Source organism: Dioscorea cayenensis, chromosome 21, assembly GCF_009730915.1.
Source record: "Dioscorea cayenensis subsp. rotundata cultivar TDr96_F1 chromosome 21, TDr96_F1_v2_PseudoChromosome.rev07_lg8_w22 25.fasta, whole genome shotgun sequence".
In the NCBI taxonomy this organism is placed as follows: Eukaryota; Viridiplantae; Streptophyta; class Magnoliopsida; order Dioscoreales; family Dioscoreaceae; genus Dioscorea; species Dioscorea cayenensis.
In genome coordinates, this window is record NC_052491.1 from 1,843,468 (window position 1) to 1,853,473 (window position 10,006).

The following is a 10,006-nucleotide window of genomic DNA, read 5'->3' on the forward strand; positions in this document are numbered from 1 at the left end:
CTGCTGAGGTAGAGATTTTGAGACCGAATGTATTCTGAACTTATGGCAACATGGTGGCCCTGAGATGCTAAACCATCTGCTTGGTAGTTTGGAATAGTACAGGTTGAATGCTACAACAAAGTGTATTACCTCTGGTTGCATAAAATTCATTTCTCTCTTACCAGTGCCACTCTTCATGAGTCTAGTATTACTATTTAAAATAGGGTTCTTTCTTATTATCACCACATTCTGGCACACCTCTCTTAATAAACCCCATGGTGGTCAATCCTTACTGTTTAATACCTTGTTGTGAGGCTTCATACCTAGAATGTACCGGAACCGAGGTTAGTACTTTCCGCACAGAGCTGAATCAAAAACCAGTACCAGTTCAATAGGCTGATGCTGTTAACATAATAAATTTAGATACAGAAGGTGTGATGTTTTATGTTTTGAGTAGTGTCACTCAGGGTTCGATTGCCTGCTAAAATAGTGAGCTCTTGTATAATAACATTGGGGTTAACTCGATTCTTCTGAAAGCTCTTTTTTTTAAGGATTATTAGGGACTGTTGGTATTTTTTCATTTCTGCGTTTTATGATTTAATAAATTTTTTTTTTTTTTTAGTTGACAGCTTTACCACTTACAAAGGACTTCTCTTAAGTACCGCTACTTTACCTTGAGTTTCGCGATCTTGAGAATCGTGCATAAGTATAACTTCTATATTTCCCTTCAATTTTTACCTCTTTTCTGAAGGGTTGAATTAATCTCTTACTCTGCAAGTTACCATTGCAACAGTTGTAATGTGTTTCAAATGATGTGGTGACTCTTCTTTTTCTTTAGTATGATTGAAAAAAAGAAGAGTTATGTTAGTAATAAAGGAATTGTTGTTGAAATTGAATTACACTTGTGGTGAACTTTGGGTTGTATTAAGTATGGTCATTTCTGTCTCATTCTTCATGAGGCTGCACAAATGCTTTCAACAAAAATTGGCGTGCTTCTTAACTCGTGCCTGTCTCCTTTAACTGCTCTCTTCTTTTCTTTCTTTTAAGAGAGATTCTTCTGGAGTCTCATGGCGGACCCTGGCACTCTTATTCCAACAGATGTACTGAGCATAAAAGATGTACACTAAGTTCAGGTGATTCAAGACTACTTGAAACTTCAATTCCTGGGCCTGAAATAAATCCAGGGGTGACTTATTGGGATCCGAAACGGTTATATGAAAATGAATCTGAACTGTCGTTACAGATAATAATATCTCAGATAAAGGTCGAGGCATGAGAGACCATACTAGTACCTTCCTGTTGCAGTATTTGAATGTCATCCATAACAGTTGGTATGGGTTATTTCGTCACAAAGGGTTTGCGTCTTCTGGAGTCAGCCAAGTCGTTTCCTTCAAGCCATGTTGCTACCTTTACGGATGTTAATAATTGATTGGTGAAACTCAGCATAGTATCAAGTTTACGGAGATACAAGATTCTAGAAACCTTTTCGAAATGAGCCACCAGAGGTGGAATTAGAAGAAACTTCTGGACCACTTTAAGTTACTAATATCGCTTATTCTCGGTAGCAGAGAAAGCACTTACTGAGCTGCAGGCCTCAACAGCTGATTTGGAAAATACCCCTCGCTTGCAATGGGGTTCCAAACACAGCAATATAAATTTGGCGGAAGAATTTTACCGAAAGAAAAATATGACCGTCTATGCTTCCTCTTCTCATCAATCAACTACAGATGGGAAGGCATTGCTTCGTGAATAAGTGGAACTGGTGCTCATTGTCACTGGCAGGAGATACTTCTAAATACAGCAGAGGAATGGGTGCCTTCAGTGCTGGTATTATACGAGTTCAAAAATTTGAACATTCTCGAGATTACCTCCAGATGGTGGGTAGCCCTGCTGGCCAAACTACTTCCTGGCCCAATAAACAGCAGGATCCAACCATCAGAAAGAAAAACAGAAATGAAGACTCAGATGGCTTTGCAAACTCTACAAAATGAACCAATAAATGACATTGAAACCCAGTCAGAAGAAGCACTTGGTGATAAGTTTTATGGGGACGAACATGTCATTGAAGAACCTAGAAGTCCTCTTCTCCTTGAGTAAGGTCAACAGGCTTGATTCAATGGCGATGATGTGCGGAGACCAAATCCATTAGGAACACCTTGTCATTGGGGAAAGGATTGGGATTAGAATTTTACAATTTTGTTATTGATAATGAATGATTTTGGGGTTCTACTACATGGATAGGCAGATGCCATTTAGGAATTTAAAACACCATCAAATTATATTTCGATATATATCTAATCAGGTTAAATACAGCCAATTTCATTCATATATATCAATTTACCTCAGGATCTAATAAAACTGGAAAGACCCTTATGTTTTGGTGTTAATTTTCCATTATCATTTTGGTGAGTTTCATTTGTTTACTGAAAAAGAACAGATTACTCATTTTTCTAGCAATATTTGCCTTTTAATGGCCAACATATTTTGTGAAATTAATTATATGTTGTTTTGTTTCACTGAACAGGATTCTTATGGGAAGTGTGCATTGCAGATTGGAATGTACGGTGAGTTGTTAGTGCGATATCACTTGCACTCTTTATTATTAAAATCTTTTGAGTTAAATAAAACTATTTGAATTTTCAGTTCTGTTTTAGAGTTCTTTTCTGCCTTTTTCCTTTAATATGATTAATTGGTTGTCTTATGGTTTGACTATCCTCTAACTTTGTTGTATAATAGATTTCTGACATATTGGGTCTAATATGCCAGAATTCTTATCGATAACTAGAGCCTATTACTATGAGAGATATCATGGTAATCTTAAGATGAAAAGTGTTTTGTTGGCTAGTGATGCTTTTTTCTTATAGTTTGTGCCTTATTTTAGTAGGATATTGAGCTTCCAACTTGCTGGGTTTTATGAGCTACTTCCGGCAAAATGCTCAATGGTTTGATTGAACATGTAGTAGATATTACCAATCTTGAATTCATTAATAGGCTTGATGGTTTGAGTTGAGGATATTTGATATGACTGTTTGACATGACTTACAAATAGTTTTTCTATTTTTTTATATGCTGTGATTGATTTGTTATGTTTCCTATTTTCCATTTTGGGTCCAATGGGACAAGGAGTCCTATTGTTTGAGAGGATCAGTCAAGCAGAAGTTGTTTGATTATGTCGTTTGTATGGGGAAGTAGTACCTAATTGAGTTGTTTAAGATGAGATAGAGAGAATTTGTTTTATAGGTTTGAATATTGTGTGGTGCATCGCGCTGAAAGGAATATTTTGTTTAGTATAAAATTTGCTGCAAAATTGATATTAGTTTCTGACTGGTAATGGAGTACACTTGATGTAATTGTTGCAAGAGGATGGAGGCTTCTTGATTATGATTATTTTAATAGTTTTAAATCTTGCCTGTTTTTTTCTATAACTGTTCTTGGTCTGCATCCTTCATAGCATGTCTTTAGTACGGTGATCATAAGTGAAACCATAAAACAAAGGTGAGCTTGTCTTTAGTGAGAGTGGTCTGTAATAGGTCCTTTAAACAACTAGCTACCCCAAAGAAATACTGTATTGTCATTTACATTTTATCCACTTTTAGCTGCTTTAGCAAGGAAATGTTTTGAATTTTATTTTTGTGTTTAAAGATGTTCTAGGTGATCCCTCACAATTTTTTATGTGAAGAAGGATCTTTGCTTCATTATGTTATTTAATATATACAGCACTATTCTTATCTTGTTTGGGTTTAAATCTGGACATCTTTTAGTGAGGATATAATTTATCTGTACCGTATGAATAATAGGAGTAGCTGTGAAGAAATTCTGGACCGGAGTTTTTGATGGAGATGCTTTGGACAATTTGGAAAGTAAGTTGCTTGTTTCTAGAGTAATCATTACATGATTTACTGTTGCCACTTCCATCTTTTGGCCCGGGGAGCTTTTTGTTACCCCATATTGCCATTGGGTGAAAATAATGCGTGGGTTGAAAGCATCCAAATGTTGTTCTAACTTTTTATGGGTGCTGTGTTCGCCTCCCAACTTATCAGTGTTTCAGAGTTTCTTCCAAAGGTAAAAAGAGAATCTCTTTCAACTTTAAATTGAACCAGTGATGTATGGAAGAAATCAATTTGCATATTAGGTACTTCAAAGTTAGCAATACTCTTAAATTTGGTTTCAATTGAGCCATTAGCATGAGCTCAGATTTAATATGTTCCGACATTTGTTTGTCGCCTACTAATTGATTGCAAAGCATTTGTTTCTTTTGGTTTATATAGCTTTCTCCAAAATGGTCCTTATCTCACATGTGCACTGATAATTTGAAAGAAGGAGTTGTACCATAATCTTGAAAGCTCTAACAGAACACTCCCACCTCCACATTTTAGATTTCATGACCAAGATCTAGCAATGAACTTCCAGAAGCAGAGCTGTATTCAACATCTGTTGTTTGGAAGGCAATTGAGCTTCATCCTGTCATTAGTTTGTCTCAATGGGCCGAAGCCCATCCTTTTCTAATGTTTTATAAATTCTTGCACTTTGGGGTTTAGAGGAACTGTGGCTGCCATCTGTATTTGGTTAAATTTTCCAGTGTATATTTTTTAGCCTTTCTCCTTTCTACATGAAACAGTGCAGCTTAAACCTAAAGTTTTACATATATAATTCTCAAACCCTATCGACATAATCATATCTTATTAGGTTTCATGCTATTCAGAGCAGATACCAAGGTGGACTTTTTTGTTATTTGTGTTATATAACAGAATTGAACATCAGGAAACATCTGATGTGCATGGGCTTATAGAACTTAAAATTAGGGGAGCAAATAATGAAGTATTTGAAGGGTATAAAGAGTTTAATGCAATGTTTTCAAGGATACATAGGTATTTAGGTTTTGGGGATGTATTAGCTACAAAAAAAGAAATTATTTGTTGATTTACTTTTGAATTTCAAATTGTGCCAACTGTGTTTTAAGATGATGGAAAAGGTCTTTTTGCTCCTTTCATCCACTTTGACTTAAGTAAAACTTGATCTATCAGGAGGTCTGTACAAATTCTTCCACCGTCCAAATAGATAGGTAGGGAGAAAAGCGAAGTCAAAGGCTGTTATGATGTGAGTATGTTTCTAGAATTTTTCATAATTTCTTGATTTGAAGTCTTGTATTGAGCGATCTCTGTGTTGTCCACGAACCCAGGGCATGAACTGTTTTCCAGCATACCAACAATTGTTATCGTGATCTGAAATACACCAAATCTGTTGGTTGACAGAACTGGACTATGAAGGTATTTTAATTTGCTAACCTTGAATACATGGAAGGTTTGGAACTCTGCTTTTAATATGAGGATAACTTTAATAAGGTAATTTCAGAAAGTAACAGCAGAATATTCATCCAAAATTTAAAACTATCTCAAACTGATTGAGTTGTGCACTTTCAGCCATAGTTGGTAGAATAATATTAAGGTTACTTGTGTTGGTTCATTGGTTTATGCCACCTAATTTAGAGCTAAAGGCCCCTTCTAAATTATGGTACAGCACTCCTGTGAATACTGGTCAAAATATTGGGCAAGTTCAAGTTGTACCTTTTGACCATAGCATCATCCTTAGTTTTCCTTTTATGCAGTGTGATCTATTTGGGAAGCCAATATATATAATCTAATCTCACATACAGAATCCATGCAAAAGCTTATTTATGTATGTTTGGGAGAAGGCTCTTTAAATGTTGGAATAAAATAATAAATATATATCATCATAATTTTCTTGATCAACTGTATTTTTATTCGCGTTGATTTTGTTCTGATATCAGTGTAATGCAGGTCTGTGATTTTGGCCTCTCAAGGTTGAAGCACAACACATTTTACTCATCAAAGTCTTCGCTGGAACAGTGAGATCCTAGTCTTTGCTCCACTACATTTAGGAAATTATTATTTCTAGTCTGTTGAACTCCTCACATTAATTATCAATCTCTGTCCTTTATTCACAGCTTTTAGCCTGAATGATTGTTTTCTGCAGGTGTTGCGCAATGAACCATCAAATGAAGTGAGTTCCTATATTAAAACCTTTTTTTTTTTTTGTGTGTTGGCAAAGAGAAGTTTATCATAACAGCTAATAAGCGGAAACAACACACATTGAGCAAACAAAGTAAACTGAGAACAAATGAACAAATTAAACCTTACAACATATGATAAATTAAAAATGAATTATCTATGGTTTACTTCAGATTCCTGTATTATCTATGATATATCTATAGTTACATTTAAGCACCTTATTATTTCCTAGACACTTTGCATTCTTTGATGTAACATTAACTGACTGTTCTCTTGTAATGTATACTAATTGTGTCTCATATATATATATACTGGCCTCATCAGGGTGTGATGTGTACAGCTTTGGGAGAGTGTGTGTACAGACTGGCAACTCTGAGGTGCCTTGGTCTGGTATAGACAATGCAGGTGGTGAGTACTGTTAACTTCCGGATGTGATCAGTTTGAGGTTGATCCTCTCGTGGCCAAAATAATCTGGCAGTGCTTGGCAAAAGTAAGCACACCTATAATAATGATCTGAACTATTCATGCATAACATCTAAGGTTTTTTTTTTTGACTATATTTGCTCACTATATGTATTGTAGAATTGTACTAACTCTGTTTTGTTCTCAACCTGCTTTTTGTGAAATAGACATGCAGGAGATCCAAACTTACTGACCTTCCTTTCTGGGATCTCACAGCAGGTCTCAGAGTCTTTAGCGGTTCATCCCTGCTTATCCAGGATGTGCAAAACCACCTTTGGCACAGAAATATCAGTGAGCTGGCGCCTTTAGAACATACTAAAATGATTGTCTAAACTTGGCTGAACTGTCATCCGTTTATTACTTTTGTGAGTGCCTTGGTAGTGCCCATACGTCAGGAGTATGAAGTGTATTGCTAGTTTAGTTTTAGGCAAAATTAATGCTGCTGGCCACTGTGTCTATGGAGACTGTACAGGAATGCTCTTGCATATTATTCGTATATTGATGCATAGTCCGAAGAACTTGCAGTGGCTTGTAGGAGTTTCTGGTGTTTTTCTTTGCTGGCACCCAATTGAAAACCAGGGATATTATATAGACGAAAATGGGAAGACCTTATGCTGGTTGAGAAGGGTGGTGCCAGGTTTGAGGTCTGGGTGGGATGTAAATAATAGTGGCGATACTTTGAGTTTGTTGAAAATGTGGTCATAAAGTCTTTAAGAACTGATTGTTTCCTAGTTAATGAATGAATGAATGAAATAAAGAAAAGAATATAAGCATTGTTATTGAATTTCTGATACTCTGCTAGGAATTATATCTATATATGTTAAAGTATTAATGTTCTTGCTGTACCATTTTGATTTGTGAATATTTTCATCTAATATGGTTTATACAGCTTCATACAAACTAATACTATCTCTCTATTTTCATTCTTAGCTTGTTTTTGTCAAAATGTTTGAACCTTAGGTCTTTGAGAAAAAATTAACAAGGGAAAATTTGCCAAGCAATGGAAAGGTTTGTAAATCATCATCTATACAAAATAAATGAAATAGTATTTACAAATATGACCTGGCGTAAATGGTTAAATAAAGATTTTGAGAACAGAGGGTATTTGACAACGTTGGTTGTGTGACTTAATAAATAATTCTTTGTCAGATCGGACAACAAGTGAAGAATTCTGTTTGAGAAAAACTACTCAATGTGGTGAACGTTTCAATCATATAATAATAATATTGATGGTATGACATAGTACCAGCTGTGTCCAGAATTTTGCTTCAATTGAATTGTTAGCTCAAAATTATGCCTTGTAAATGATCCGCTCTTGTTCCCTAATCTGGATTCTAACATGAACTTGTTAATGCTCCACAGCAGCATTGTGAAATCAGCTTGATTGATCATCGGGTTGTGTTTGGATCTTCAGAAGTTGATCATGGTTCTCGTTCTCCTCAAGATGTTGAGTACTTGCTATTCTCAGACACTCCATGCTCTTCATTTCCACATGACTAACAACTCTCATTTTACCTACACCTAAAAACAATAAAGAAATAATATAGAAAATATATATATATATATATATATATATCTCATATCACACTTATTAGAAATGTATCCTTGAATATCTCAAGCAAAATAATTGAACTCTAAATAAACAAAACCTTTGATTGTGATGAAAACATCTTATATCTGTAAGCACGCAACAACAAAAACCCAGTATACTTTGATATTTGTTATTAAACTTTGATTCACCAAATCTAAGTTTACTTGACGTTTGATGGTAGAATCTTTACTATCTACTCTGAAAGATAAGAATCTCCGCATCTTGATCTTAATGAAACTCTTTTTTAAGAATGCAAAACCTCCCTCTTTCCTTAAATAACTTTTACCAACTGCTTATGACTTTTTATTTATCGATTAACACCTTTTGCCTTTGTTTTGCTCATTAACAAAGAAGAGAATACACAAAAAAAAAAAAACAATTTAATATAACACAAAACAAATTGGGTCTGAAAACTTCCCTCATTTTAGATCATTTGTACATTAAACGAGAGCTAAGGCTTTCAAAGTTTAACAAAGTCTAAGTAATCCGCCCTTATGCAAATGAAAACCATGATAAACAATATTTACAGATAGCCAATAATATGTTTTCCATCGTATAACAGAAAGCGGCAGAAATACAGGTTTGGATAGAAGATACAACCCAATGATTAATGATAATATTTGATAATTAAACTTTCAAGTAGACTTCACTTCAGAAATACAAAGATAGTAATGGTAAACAAACCTCAAACTTGACCGATAATAATGTCTTCACATGAAACTTAATAAAAACAATCAAAGTTTAAATTTGAGGAAAACGAAACAGGCAATCAGAGCACTGTTTAACTGGTAGATCACTGATTAATTCTCGAGGAAATTGTGGATTACGTGAAGCTTTGGAGATGTAAAACCCGGAAATTAAAGGCCTGTCAAATGGATGAGCATGATTTCTCAATGTTATAAGTTGCACATTGAATCTGAAACATAGATAAGAGAGAGAAGAGAACATTTTCTACTAATAAATATTGATCTTGCTTTGGTTTGAGCATGAGATGATCTCCTAACGTGCAGGCGAAAACATAGAAACTCAAAGGCACTGTCATTTTGCTTCCACTAGTAGTTGCCTTCATTTGGGGTTCTTGTCATGTAAAGAACAGGAGATAGTCAACAATTAGTCATTCTTGGCCAGGTGATGTCTAGTTTTAATTGCATGCTTGACATACATGTTCTTCCATGCTTCAACATTTGTCCATGCTTTTAATAATAATTCAATTAACCATTTGAGTTGTTATAATGGTGCATACTATGGATAAACTATATATACATATAACATTCAAACATGGTTTATAAGGTAGGGAGAGAGGCATACACTATGCCCAATTAATGATACCCGCTTCGAGGTGAGATCTTCTTGAGTTGATAATACCAGAGACAATAGAATTTTGTAGACTCTTTATATATATCTTTAAAGAACTCCAGAATGAATAGTAAAAATGAAATTTCTACAATTTAGAGACACCTTCTATAATAGCAATTGAGTTAATAATTAATTATATTAATAACTTGAGTACAACATTCGCGAGATGCACGGTACATGCATGAGAGGAGGTTGGAGGCCGTAGCACATGAAAACTTACCATTTCTGAAACGTGGCGGAGATGTGGAGGATGGGATGTGGCATCATCCACTCTAAAGCTCTCCACCATTCTCTCTTACAATCAATCCATGTCATTCTTTTGATTTGTCGCATTAATCACCACTCTTGAGATGGTAGCCTTCTTTAGATTAAGACAATTTATACACTATAAGCTGTATGAGGGTGAGGGAAATCCGTGCAAAGTGCTTATGCTCTCTAATTTGGTCGCTTTATTAAAAGTATGCTCTTTCAAGAGCTTGAGGGAATGTTGGGCAGTGTTCTGAGACTTCCATTGTTGGATTTCTCTCTCAGCCCTCGATGTAAACCAATGTGCTCCTCCTTTACATCTCACGCAGTGTCAGGCTTAGAA